General features: G+C 33.1%; 1 protein-coding gene across 1 annotated transcript in view; it reads right to left on the reverse strand.

The window, feature by feature from the left end:
- Positions 1-15,640, reverse strand: part of LOC136849954 (probable U3 small nucleolar RNA-associated protein 11) — a 176,069-nt gene that overhangs the window by 105,099 nt on the left and 55,330 nt on the right. Inside the window, exon 2 of the mRNA XM_067123479.1 lies at positions 7,212-7,383. The gene's annotated coding sequence lies outside the window, so the exon portion shown is untranslated. The remainder of the gene's footprint in view (positions 1-7,211; positions 7,384-15,640) is intronic.

The following is a 15,640-nucleotide window of genomic DNA, read 5'->3' on the forward strand; positions in this document are numbered from 1 at the left end:
GACAATGCAAACAGTTAAAATTTAAAAATAGATTATCAATAACCCAATATATATGGAGAGAGAGAGAATAACCCAATATATATGGAGAGAGAGAGACAATAGCCCAGTATATATGGAGAGAGAGAGAGAGAGAGAGAGAGAGAGAGAGAGAGAGAGAGAGAGAGAGAGAGAGAGAGACGTAAGCTCGTCCATTACGCAAAAACACAAATGAGACGAAATGAAATTGGAAACGTGTCTAGATAATCCAAACACATAATGAAAGAATCAAAATGATTCTGTTTCAAAAAAAAAAAAGTAACACACACAACGATAAACTCGAAAGCAAAATGGCACAAATAAAGCGTAAACTTTTATGCCCTGGGCACACACTTAACCTGATTGCCCAACCGGAGGACATCGAGTTGAAAACTTCAGCTGACCTAAATGTAATTGAAGTTTACCCAGATGTGACGGAAGTTTGCATAAGCATGGATGAAGTTTGCTCAAGTGTAATTCTTTCCTTACCTGTTTGCTTAATGAATCATGGGTTCAAGTGGAGTACCACAAATCAGGTTTATTGACAGTTGAGTTTTTTTTCTCCTGGAGTGGGGTTTTCTTAAATCCCACCTGTTGCAATTCTAATTTTTTCTTACTAAATATTAGAGATTCCTTTTTATTTCCGGAAATAGTCTGAACAGTAAAAAAAAAATATGAAATGACCCGGTTCAGTGTAATATAGACTGACAATGTTTTCACGTTCAGACAGCCAGTAGGGCATGAGAAAGCTGATAATAAAGCTAACTAATTTTATTTGTCATGTGAATTCAAATACAACAGTGTAAGGATTTATTTATTAAAGAGGTTTTTTTTAGAAAACTGAAAAAAATAGAAATACTTTTAAACTTTACAGACCTCATAAACCTCAATGCTATTTCAGCTAATATTTTCATGTATTTGAAAGCTATAAATGTGACTGAGAAAGTAAAAATAAATAAATAAATAAATAAAAGATTCACTTTCAAGCTACGTGGACCTCATAAACCCAATGCTGTAAGAGCATTTATTTCCACGTAAATAAAAGCTAGAAATGTGACAGGGAAAGTACAAAAAATAATAAATAGAAACGGAATCACTGACTGGATTGTTTACTTATCAAAAATCCCATCACAAAAATCATATAGAATAACAGATTGACGTCTAAGAAGTGCAATATTTCAAAAGCCAATTACCCAAGAGAGATACAGACGTCCGAATGATAAACAACAGATTTATTTATCCAGACAGCTTATCTAATATTAATGGCGGGAGATCTTGAATGCCAGTTTCCCCAACAGAATCTTCTTCTTCTTCTTCTTCTTCTTCTTTCTTCTTCTTCTTCTTCTTCTTCTTCTTCTTCTTCTTCTTATGAAGGATTTCCCTGGGCCCCCTCATGGACAGGAGCCGTAACCTACAGGCCTGCAAAGATGCCACAGTGGTCCGGAAACCTCTATGAAAATGGACATGACCCGAAATATAACTGAGACCGCCGAATACCGATAAGGTGGTCCGACGGTGGAATTGGGAGGAATTTCTTATCTACTTCTTCTTCTTCTTCTTCTTCTTCTTCTTCTTCTTCTTCTTCTTCTTCTTCTTCTTCTTACGAGATCTCTCGCTGGATAGTATTGCCATCGCGCAGGTCAACATATTTGCAGATTTGTATTCCTGGCAACGATTACCGAGGTGTCAAAGGTTTTATTTGTGAATCACTGCAATACCAGTTCTTCCTTTTTCTTTGCGTTTCCTCGCCAGTTTGCTCTTACGTTTTAGCGCGTTTGTTCGCTCTTCTTGCTCTCTACTTCTTTTGTGAGTGTATTAACCCTTATGTTTGTCTCTCCATGTATTTCTTTGTATGTTTGCCCATCCACTGAGTAGCCACGTTTTCCTCCTAAAAGCTGGGGCATTTTAGTTTATCATTTTTACTTTATTCTAAAGTATTCATATGTATTGTTAATCCTTCTTTATCTGTGGTTCCACTTACTTGAATAGATAAACCCTTCACCCGTTCTTCAGGAATATAAAGGTAAGTGTATATACATAAATATAAATCTATCTATCTACCTATCTATATATATACACACACACACACACACATATATATATATATATATATATATATATATATATATATATATATATATATATATATATATATACATATATAAAACTGAATCACGATAATATGGAACGTGAATATATGAATATAGACGAGATCCACGAAGGAAAGAGGAAAAATGGAGTACTGCAAGGCCTTTCGACGTGTTGTCCTTTACTTAGCAGACTGCTAAGTAAGGGAAAAGAAGTCGAGAGGCCTTGCAGTGCTCAACGGTTTCTCTTTGCTTCATGGATTTTGTCCTTATATATATATATATATATATATATATATATATATATATATATATATATATATATATATATATATATATATATATATATATATATATAAACCTATGTGACTGCGTGTTGAATCATAATCACTGAAATGCACCACAGATACGTATCAAGTTCATATGTATACATCTACATGTCTGAGCATAGAAGTAGGCCAAAACATTAATAGAGAGAAACGTGCCCATCTCTAATGTGGCAATTAACTTCCATTCCCTTCAGCCCTTTAATCTCGTGATTTCACCCTCGTCGATCTCGCAAATGGGGTTTTAATCTCTCGAAAATTATTAATGAATGTGATTGAATGCACCGATCTCTCTCTCTCTCTCTCTCTCTCTCTCTCTCTCTCTCTCTCTCTCTCTCTCTCTCTCTCTCTCTCTCTCTCTCTCTCTCTCTCTCTCTCTCTCTCTCATTTATCAACATAACTACTCAGATGAAAAGATATGAAAAGCATCATATTTTATATTATAATAACATGTTGTTCAATACTTTAACGGAAAAACTGAGGCAATCTAAATAGCCATAGACTCTCTCTCTCTCTCTCTCTCTCTCTCTCTCTCTCTCTCTCTCTCTCTCTCTCTCTCTCTCTCTCTCTCATTTATCAACATAACTACTCAGACGAAAAGATATGAAAAGCATTATATTGTTTTTTATTATAATAACATGCTGTTCAATATTTTAATGGAAAAACTGAGGCAATCTAAATAACCATAGACTCTCTCTCTCTCTCTCTCTCTCTCTCTCTCTCTCTCTCTCTCTCTCTCTCTCTCTCTCTCATTTATCAGCATAACTACTCAGATGAAAAGATATGAAAAGCATTATACTATTTTTTATTATAATAACATAATGTTCAATATTTTAATGGGAAAACTGAGTCAATCTAAATAACCACAGACTCTCTCTCTCTCTCTCTCTCTCTCTCTCTCTCTCTCTCTCTCTCTCTCTCTCTCTCTCTCTCTCTCTCTCTCTCATTTATCAACATAACTACTCAGGTGCAAATATATGAAAAGCATTATTTTGTTTTTTGTTATAATAACATGCTGTTCAATATTTTACTGGAAAAACTGAGGCAATCTAAATAGCCATAGACTCTCTCTCTCTCTCTCTCTCTCTCTCTCTCTCTCTCTCTCTCTCTCTCTCTCTCTCTCTCTCTCATTTATCAACATAACTACTCAGATGAAAAGATATGAAAAGCATTATATTATTTTTTATTATAATAACATGATGTTCAATATTTTAATTGAAAAAATTCAATATTTTAATTGAAAAACTGAGGTAATCTAAATAACCATAGACTCTCTGGACGGGCAATTCTGTCTGACTATCCATTTCTCCCTGTCTATCTCTGTCTGTCTGTTTGGCTGTCTATGATCCACATATTCCACGGTCATAAACATGAAAATTCTGATATAACTCCCTATTAAAATAAAGTATGCTATTCCAGCACCACATAGGGCGATTAGTCTAGCAAAATAGCCATTTTTTTTTTAAAGTGAGAACTTTAGGACAACTTTTGAATTTGGGACTGGGTTGGGGGTGGGGGGAGGCTGTGGGGATGAGGGTGTTGTGGGGAGTTGGAGGGGTGTGGTTTATGGGCATCCCTTCCTGTTCCACCAAGGTAGAATTAACACCCCCAAAACTAATGGCTTATTTTCTAGAAATGAGGACGTAAGTCCCACGACAACCTTCCTATTTAAGTCGATCTTATGGGTAGTATGGTATAAGATTGCTGGAGAAGTTGGGGGGGTTGAGGGGGTATAAAGCGGAAGAAGGGGGGAGGGGAGGGGAGGTCGGTGGCCCCTATTCATCACAACCCTGAAGAATACCTGTTAGCACATATTTTTTCTGTTTGTGTGTGTGTGTGTGTGTGTGGTCACCAACGTACCCAACAAAGGCTTGACATAAACGCCAAAAAGATAAACATGCAAATACACAAGCAGATGAATAAAGAAACACGAAAGAAAAGAAAATACCAGAAATAAGATTAGCAGGAGACCAACAGCGGGTAATATGTCCATTTCTCCTTTCGGTGAGAGGAAACATGATTATTGGCAGCGACTATTTCTATTTCCATTCAGCATCTGAGGTTTTGTGTCGGTGAATTGGCACGCATTGCATTATGGCAATGATGAGGTCAATATGAATCAGAAACAGGAATACCACCGAGAGAGAGAGAGAGAGAGAGAGAGAGAGAGAGAGAGATGAGATAGTGCATTCATCTCGAAAAAGGAATTGTTGCGGCCGGAAAATTACCGCAAGAAATTGCAACACGAACTCAATTGGCCTTGCAAGGGAGGTGCAACTGGAAATAACCAATTCCCAGGTGAGTGATCTTTTTCCTCTTGTATCTTTACGAGTTCGCAAGACCTGTTAGAAAAAAAATGTCTTCTCTCTCTCTCTCTCTCTCTCTCTCTCTCTCTCTCTCTCTCTCTCTCTCTCTCTCTCTCTCCCTCTCTCTCTCTCTCTCAAATATTCGTTGATATTTCACAGACAATTTCTTGTAATTCTCTCTCTCTCTCTCTCTCTCTCTCTCTCTCTCTCAAATATTCGTTGATATTTCACAGATAATCTGTCTCTCTCTCTCTCTCTCAAATAATTGATCTTGTAATTTCTTGTCTCTCTCTCTCTCTCTCTCTCTCTCTCTCTCTCTCTCTCTCTCTCTCTCTCTCTCTCTCTCTCAAATATTCGTTGATATTTCACAGATTTCTTGTAATCTCTCTCTCTCTCTCTCTCTCTCTCTCTCTCTCTCTCTCTCTCTCTCTCTCTCTATTTGTATTCTCTGGTATTACAGAGATAATTTCTTTACTTCTCTGTCTGTCTGTCTGACTCTCTAATATTGTTTATTTCTGAAATTTCAGAACTCATTATCTATCCCCCTCTCTCCTCTCTCTCTCTCTCTCTCTCTCTCTCTCTCTCTCTCTCTCTCTCTCTCTCTCTCTCTCTCTCTCTCTCCTTTTATTCAGTTTTTCAGATATAATTGTTTTCTTCTCTTGCTGTGCTTGGCGCGTCTCTCATATTTCCTACCTTAGCGTAAGAAAAAATCAGATACAGTACAATAAAATAAAATAACATAAAACAGAACAATATTTGAAAAACTACGGTGCTCCTTAAATTGTATGTGTGCTACAGAATGAGCGCAATTGTCATGGAATCCCAACGTGAATTATATCAGAAATTCTGTAAATAAATCTGTGGAATGTTGTACGACCCGACAATGGATTCGGATTAAAAATAATGACAGATCGAAATATGAAAAACCCAACTCTAACGTCTCGATTCTAATGCAATTTGAAATAGAATTGAAGTGACTAAAATATATTTATTCGAATGTAGGAATTATCTGAAAATTATATCGTTCATTAAAGCATCTTGTTTCGACGCGGTATTCATCGAAAGCTTTGATGAAAATTGTGGAAATAAATGATAAATTACGTTCAGTATGGCTGAGATAGAAAAAAAAGATATATAGAAAACAAAACTCTTCATTAGGGAATAATTTTCATTTTCGGACAAGTAATTCAAGGCTGTAATACAAAAATGAAAGAATGAATAATTATCATAATAATAAATGACCACTTGACATCACATATGTTTTTCTCCTTATTTCAATTTAACAGCAAACGTATAAAATGAGAAAAAATATCATAAACGTGACTTATTCAACAGATCCAAGTTTTTTCATGCTTTTCGAATTGCCTAAGATGATAAAAGTTTGTTCTCGACTCATCTGTTTATATTACCTCAGTGGTTCTGCTAGCTACAAGCACGTGATAGGAAATGAGAGTGGATTTGTCCGCGAGGCTGGATGAAGGAATTCTCATGGTTTTAATCTGTTTGTCTATTCTGCTGAGTCTCTTTGCGTCGTCATTTCCCTTTTCTCTTTCTCTTGTGTTTCCTTTCTCTTTATACCGCGGTTTTCTTCTCCCTGAAATATAGTTTTCGGGCCTCATGCTCCATTTTCCTATTTCGTCTCTCTCTCTCTCTCATGAGAAAACACGCCTGAGCCCTATGGCGGAGTTTTCATCAACTGGTTCCATGTTACATTTCTTTTCTTCTTCTTCTTCTTCTTCTTCTTCTTCTTCTTCTTCTTCTTCTTCTTCTTCTTCTTCTCTTCTTCTTCTTCTTCTTCTTCTTCTTCTTCTCTCTCTCTGTCTCTCTTTATATATATATATAAATATATATATATATATATATATATATATATATATATATATATATATATATTATATATATATATATATATATATAATACTATATATATACACACATATATACATTTATATATATATTTATATATATATATATATATATATATATATATATATATATATATATATATACATACATACATACATACATATATATATATATATATATATATATATATATATATATATATATTAAATAATCAGGGAATGTATCTTTCAGAGGTTGAAGAGGAAAAATAGTTTGTGAGAAGACCATTGTTCTTTCAACTGGTATAGACAACATTTTCGTATTTCCATTAGACATCAATATTGGCTGTCCATTTCAAAGCAGAAAAAAAAAAAATTCAGAACGGAGTATATGAGAACTATAAAAAAAGCTTCGTGAATAAGTGTAGAAAAATGGTGACGAACGGAAGAAAAATCCTATTTACGATACGAAAGAGTTGGAACACAAGGCATCATTCTATTGGAAATATGCGCCCGTTTGTCTAGAAGTCTCAGCCAGCGTAATTCTAAAGTTTCCACCTTTTATAAACTACTAGATCTAAGGGAAAATACAAGAAGTATGCACAAAATGCGTCTAAGGGAATGCACACTTACCAGTGACGTGTGCGGCGGGTGAAGAAGAGATGGAAAGCAGTTTTGGAAGGCATCTGTTGCACTGGACGAAGTGAAATTGAAAAGAATCTCCGGGTAATTGATAGATTCTCAGCAGAGGGACCCCTGTCACGCCATCTATCGTCAGATACGAATGGGTCCCTCACTCCTCAGCCTGAGATGAATGGGGTATTTGTCAGTTTGGGTGCTTGCAGAATAGAGAAGCTTATTGTTAGTAACTATAGTATAAAGAGAAAAATGTTATTTTTTATTCAGTAAGAATGAAACCCTTATATTCATACAGATATATACACGGATACAAGACCACAAACATGCACATACACACACACACACACACACACACACACACACACACACACATATATATATATATATATATATATATATATATATATATATATATATATATATATATATATATATATACATGAATATTTTTACTGTATTCTGACAGTACACTATGATCGTTAAAATGCCAATAAGGATAATATATACACTTTGCAACCATATATTTCGGATACTAAGACTTCTGTTTCCCAGATCACTGGTGAATATATATATATATATATATATATATATATATATATATATATATATATATATATATATATATATATATATATATATATATATATATATATATATATATATATATATATATTTATAGGGTCATTTTAAAATATTTATTGTTAGATTATTAAGGGTCTCACATGAGCAATACAGGGAAGAAGCAGGCCAGTTTACTCACACTCAGTGTACCTAGAGTCTGCATAATAATAATAATAATAATAATAATAATAATAATAATAATAATAATAATAATAATAATAATAATAATAATAATAAAATCTGATATTGATGGTGTTTACTGTTGAAAATTACTGAAAGCTCTTAAGCCTTTTTCCGATTTCTGAGAGAATGGAGGCGTTTTCAAAAATGACTGAAAGTTTAATTTTTAGCAACATACATTTAAAACACCCTACCTTTTAATGATCTTGCATTTGCAATAGCAAGAAAAACAACAACTATAATATAATTCTAACAACACCTATGAAAATTCTTGGGACAGAAAATCCCAGATGAAAGCAAAAGTCACGAGGGAAATCGTTTTGGAAATGCAAACGCTTTGATTCTTATATTTCATTTCAGAAAACAACACGGAAATGGCTCAGTATTTGTTGTCTGGAGGTTTTGCTCCCAAATGTTATTTGTTTATTTATTTGTTTTGCTTTTTTTTGCAAGAAATCCGGAGGAAAGCACAGCATGGTGAGAAACTTCATAGAAAATGCAGTTTGTGTTTCATTTCTGCCGTGATTTAGAATGCAATATAATATTTACTGTAAATTTTTTTCTTCGTTTGCAAGCATTGCATCATTTTATAATTACTCTTTGCAGTCCTCTATCAAAAATCATTTTATCTATTAGCACAATAACTTCCGCGTTAAAAAAAAAACTACATTCTTATTATTAATTTGAGTTCTACTTTGGAAAATATTCTTTTATTACCACTTTTAACGTTGCATGAAAAGTAATTTCCCTCTATCACCATTTCGATTCCTGAAGCTGAATTAATTTTATTGTTTTGAATCCTGCATTAGGGGACAATATCATTACTGACAATTTGTCGCCTGATTTAGAAAGCAGTATTATTTTATTACCCATCTGAGTCTTATATTGAAAGGGTTTATTCTTTGTACTATCGTTTTGTAGCTCTTGATTATAAAGCAACATGCTTTCTATTGTCCTCTTGAGTCCATAACAGAAAAGGAATGATCCGTTTTATTGTAATTTTGTGTCCCACATTAGGAAGTAATGTTCTTGAAATTTTCAATTTGAGCACAGGATTATTATTATTATTATTATTATTATTATTATTATTATTATTATTATTATTATTATTATTATTATTATTATTATTATTATTATTATTATTATTATTATTATTATTATTATTATTATTATTATTATTATTATTATTTAAAATTATTATTTAAAAATCTCACAAACCCTTGGGTCACAAAATACTGAAGAAATCCAGAATGATATGTTTATATATATTTCTAATGTATATTTACGCTTATTATAAATTTTCCACCATCACATTATTATTATTATTATTATTATTATTATTATTATTATTATTATTATTATTATTATTATTATTATTATTTAAGTTTTTAAATTACTAATAATATGTATCAAATTATCATCTTCATTATACCAATGCCACTTTCTATTTAACTACAAAAAAAAAGAAACCTTGACGCTTGAGTAAGTGTTCAGTTTTTCCAAACTGATCTGTCGCTCGGGACCGAGTGAGGCTGGAAACCTTAGATTAATTGATACATACCCGGTGTCACTCCATCTGCATCGTAAAAATTAAATTTCTCTTTTTTTTTTTTACGCCACTAAGAGAAACGACATCTCTTTTTCAATTTTTGAATAAAAAAAAAAAAAAAGAGTTCGTTATTCGGTGAAAAGTTTTATTTGACCGTAGAACTAATATGGAAGAAAAAACTGTCTGCCATTTAAGAGAGGAGATTTCAGTGTGTTTCCAGTCTTTATATAGACTGTGTTGAAAACTATGGGAGGATAGCTACCGTTTTTTTTAATGATAATTCATAGGTATAATAGTCTTCCTAGCAATTAGTATGATTTTCAAACGCGTATGCATCTATGTAGATAAATGGTTAATAATAATAATAATAATAATAATAATAATAATAATAATAATAATAATAATAATAATAATAATAATAATAATAATTATTATTATTATTATTATTATTATTATTATTATTATTATTATTATTATTATTATTATTATTATTTAGAAAATAAGCCCTACTCAAATGGAACAAGCTCGCAGGGCCACTGACTTCAAATTAAAACTTCCAAAGAATATGTTGTTCATTAGAAAGAAGTAGCAGAAGGTAGTTTGAAATACAGAATGAAGAGATCACTTATTAAAAAAATAAATTAACAAATTGATAAATAAACAGGAAAATGTAAGTAAATTATTATGAAATGACTCGGTCAAGGATGCTTTTAAACGCACAAAAGATCATATGATTTTTATTTGTTTGCTTCCATTTGGTGATTTAAAAATTTGACAGGTGTCCAAATTTCGGGAAATAAATGAATGATATTTTACCAGAGGTATTAGCAAATTTGTCATGATGTTGATAAATAACTTTGGTAAGTTATGAATAATCAAGAAGAAGAACTAAGGTGAATTGTCGTAATGGTATAGACTGGGATATTCAATACCTAATCGAGTTTAACTCAATTCTTCTTATTATACACGTAATCAAATGATCAAACCATCTGATCTTACTGTGCCAAAGAAAATAAATCCTGAAATAATAGTGTAGTTTTCCAAGATATATTATGATAAAAAAAAACTCCAATTATATTAGGAGAGAGATAAATTGTGATAGTATCATAAGGTTCTCGAAAGGAGATGTGAATAATGAAATTTCCGTATAATTATCCAAGAAAAGAGGAGATGACAGATGGACTAATAACATAAAGGTGGACGCCAAGAGGGAAAAAAATAATAAAATAACAAGGTAATTATCGAAGTAAAAAGCAGAGACGAACGATGAAAGAAATGCTTAATTCTCGGAGACGAGGAGACGCGAATAACGAAACCATCGTATAATTCTCGGAAGAAAAGAGGAACGCGAATGACGAAATAATTGTATAATTCATCCGGAGACATTCAGGTAACGGGCAATTAAGCCAGGTAAAAGAGATCATCAAACATTTCATATTCGAGAAATAAATTTACCGTGCTCTCGATATTACCTCATAGACGAGAGAGAGAGAGAGAGAGAGAGAGAGAGAGAGAGAGAGAGAGAGAGAGAGAGAGAGAGAGAGAGAGAGAGAGAGAGAATTCGAAGTTCAATAAACCATTCCCATTCGGTGAATTTAATGAAGACGATAAACAGGGGGAAAGAATCAAGGGGAGCAAGATGATTAAATAAAGTTCAAAGTTTCAGTGTCGTTCCCAGACCTTAAAGGAGACGAGCCCTTACGAGGGGGGAGGGGGTTGGGGATGATGGTTGCTCGTCGTAGCCCAGGAGGATGGTAGGTGACTTGTACTCTGTGGGTCGCGAGTTCATTATTCTGTGACCTAGGGAGATAAGGGGGATGGTTGTGGGTGGGGGGAGATGGAAAGCTAGTACCTCACTGTTTCTGTGATCTGGGGATGGTAAAGACCTACCAGGTCTCATTTGAGTGTATATGCAATAGGAACCAGGTCTAATTTGTGTGTATTTGAACTAGAAACCATGTCTTATTTGGGTGTATGTGAATTAGGAACCAGGTCTCATTTGTGCGTAAGTGAACTAGAAACCAGTTCTTATTTGGGTGTGTGTGAACTGGAAACCAGGTCTTATTTGGGTGCATCTGAACTAGATACCAGGTCTCATATGAATGTATGTGGACTAGAAACAAGGTCTCATTTGGTTGCATGTGAACTAGAAAACCAGGTCTCCTCTGACTGCATGTGAACTAGAAACCAGGTCTCGTTGGAGTGTATGTGAATTAAAACCAGGTCTTATTTGGGTGTATGTGAAGTAGGAACCAGGTCTCATTTTTGTGTATGTGAACTAGAAACCAGATCTCATTTGAGTGTATGTGAAACAGGAACAAGGTCTCATCTGAGTGAATGCGAACTTGGAATCTTACTATATTGACAGCTCCACGCTTTGGTCTATACTCTATAGCTTTACCACACTGAGAGCTCTAGGTTTTAGTCTAAAGCTCGCCTATTAACAGCTCCAGTATTACTCTAAAGTCCATCAAACAGGGAGTTCTGGACTTTCACCTAAAGTCCAACATCCAATTTTTACTTAGAGACCTTGGATTTCATCTTAAATGTTCCGTAATGAAAGGGCTAAACTTTATTCTAAGCCATCGTAAATGAAATATCTGGACTTTTCTTAAAGCCCATACCATTTAGAGCTCCAGACATTCTTTGAAGCCTGCCAAAAGGAGAGCTTTTAGCCTCCACCCCAATTCCTACGCACTGACAGCTCTGAACTATAATTTAAGTCCACCTCATTCAGATCTGTGGACTTTCATTAAAGTCTTGACTTTACTATAAATCCCACCCCCATCCAGAGATCTAGATTTCCTACTGAAGTCTCCGAACCTGGTCTATAGGGATTTCTGGACTTTCTACATAGAGAGACTGCAGTCTTTTCTTTATAGCTCACTTTATTTAGAACTATATTTTAAGTACAATATTCTACGACCATAAAACTTGATGTGCTCAGTAAGGATGTCTGTAATTTCCAGGTGGACTCTGTCAACTCCAGCATACTAAGACCGTCAGCCTATACGTGGACTTTATGTCCGTCAGCTCAAGTCTCTCAAATATGGCCATTATTGCCTATATCTAGTTCCAAATATCTTTCTTATTTGGTTCCTCTATTTCGTTCCATTTCCCTATTATCAATTGTCCTCTTAAAATAAATAATCCACAATGATTTCGTTTTATTAGCTCACTGTCAATACACAGTTCCATGATTGATCAAAGAGCTCTATTTACTTCATGAAACAAATATTCAAAGGTTCATTATTCTGGTTCGCTGAACTCCTCTCTCTCTCTCTCTCTCTCTCTCTCTCTCTCTCTCTCTCTCTCTCTCTCTCTCTCTCTCTCTCTCTCTCTGCTGTTCAAACTCTCTCGGTGAATGACACACATTGCTGGCTTAGCACTGGATTTCTGTGAATGATTTCCATTTGCGTCAATAAGTAACAAGGTAATTAATTTATTTGCCCTTGTACTAAAGTATTAGAAATCTTATTTATCCAACTAATTATTTGTTGATCTGGCTAATTGCACAATGATTTTTCATAATGATTTTTTTCAGCTACGTAATATAATTCTCCAATGGACTCTTTTCAAAAACAAATTGTCTCGTTTAGACTGATTCTTATTTATGAAAAAAAAGGAACAAACTCTACAGATGGCTTCACAATTGAATTTTAGCACTGCGAAATAGAAATGTGAGTAAAAAATAGATACGAATTAATATATACCTTTTATGAGGAAAGACGGTAATTCTATTTGACAAATCCAAGCCGACATGTAGTGATATTAATTTTGCGAAGTGTGTATGGTCTAGAAATTGTAGTTCCTATTGTAATGTATACATACATACATACATACATACATACATACATACATACATACATATATGTATATATATATATATATAAATATATATATATATATATATATATATATATATATATATATATATATATATATATGTGTGTGTGTGTGTGTGTGTGTGTGTGTGCGTGTGTGTGAGTGTGTGTGTGTGTCTGTGAGTGCGTATGAAGGTATGTATGAAATTTCAAGACGAAGGAGGAATTACAGCGAAAGAGTAAAAGACTACTTAACTGTTTCCAGTCTTACAATCGAATAAGGCTTATTAATCCTCGAGTGATTCAGAAGAAAGTAAATTACACTCACTATGAACTAATTGGTATGAGTCATGAGTAAAAATAATTAAAAAGGCATTTGGAAAAAAAAAACATGAAGAAAATTTAGCTAAGAGGATTACGGTATTTTCGTCTTGACCTTCAGGTATTTAATTATTAAAATCCTTAAGTAATTCAGATGTATTTACATGGAATTATATATTACACTACGATAACAATGCTCGGGCCTGACGAAACTAAGAATCATTACTATGCACAAGGGCCTAAATTACTGGTGTAAGCGTAATGGTAAATATCATAATTACATTAATAATGAAAGTGTTTCACCAAAGAATTGAAGTAAGTCACGCATCCCTCTTAAAACATTTTTTATTTCTCCATAATTGTTCATATTCTTTAGGGAGCAAACATAATATATTGCCAGGCCAGGTCATGAATAACGCACATGACGTATAAGTGCATACATATATTTTGTTAAAAGAACAAGTGAATGAGGCAAATATAAAGCATATTTATTTATTGCCTATAATTACCTAGTATCCAGTCTCCATATTACTTGCTTGTATTGGGAAACACTGTCAGATGCTGATTATCACAGCTTGTGACTTGACGAAAGGATGGTCCAACCTGAAGTATTTTTAGCAAACGGCTTATAGAAGGTTGGCTTTATGCCAGCGCAGGTTCTTATACGAAAGCAGCTCTTGAGAGTGATAGGATGTGAAGGAGAGCTAGAGGCCTCGTATGGACCTCCTGACTCAGTTATGCTAGCTGATGCAGCATCTGCGAATTAAAATGGATTGGCAGATTTTTGACTGATGTCAAAGTTTGATTGATACGCTCGTTAGTAGTTTTATAGTCCATTATTTTTTTGTTGAAAAGTTAAGTTCAAGTTTCCATGGCTAAGCAAACGCTAATTAGACCAAGTTACGAGCTGTGACACTCTGAGGATATGGAGAGTTGATACAGAAAAATCGCAGCTGACACAGACAGTGATGATATGTGCTGTAAATTTGCCTATTTATTCGGATGTTAAATTAATTTTCCGGATTCATATGATTTTATAAAGGATGTGAGTTGATTTATATGTTGTGTGTATCACGCATGCCTTCCCTTAATAATAATAATAATAATAATAATAATAATAATAATAATAATAATAATAATAATAATAATAATAATAATAATAAATCCAAAATGGTTTAAATGTAAATATACGTTAGAAATATATATTTGCATTTACACCATTTTGGAATTTACTATTTTAGTGACTCAGGCTATTTCGAGATTTTTATGATTAATAATAATAATAATAATAATAATAATAATAATAATAATAATAATAATAATAATAATAATAATAATAATAATTATTATTATTATTATTATTATTATTATTATTATTATTATTATTATTACAACAAAAGCACTCATTACGATTATGCTAATATCAGTTAATATTAACATAGAAATTTTGATATGAAGCAAGCATAAAAATCCATCAGGACATTGACGCAAACAATAATTCTCCCTACAATACAACCCTTACATGAGAAAAGAAATGAAAAAGTATCAAAACAATAGATCAATGCAGATAAACAAAATAAAATGTATGGTTGCATAAAATGTTAAAACATTCAAAGAAACTAAAACATGAAAAGAAAAAAAAGCGAATGAACAACAGTTACAATGTTTGTCCTCAGACTATATTGTGTGAATGTTTCAAAAATGGTAAGTGGAATATGCTCTGACGTCACATTTCTAGGCGAAAAAGCAAGGAATGTAATATGTCAGCCTTTGTCTCTCTCTCTCTCTGAAATAATTTTACAAGAGACTTCCTTACTGGTCTGAAATATGGTTTTATTTCACCACAAAAATATAATATTAATAACAGTCGTAGTGAAAATATTAATAATTTTTAGTATCAGAAGAAAGTACACCGTCTTTGAAGTAAG

The sequence above is a fragment of the Macrobrachium rosenbergii genome, chromosome 21, assembly GCF_040412425.1.
Source record: "Macrobrachium rosenbergii isolate ZJJX-2024 chromosome 21, ASM4041242v1, whole genome shotgun sequence".
NCBI lineage: Eukaryota > Metazoa > Arthropoda > Malacostraca > Decapoda > Palaemonidae > Macrobrachium > Macrobrachium rosenbergii.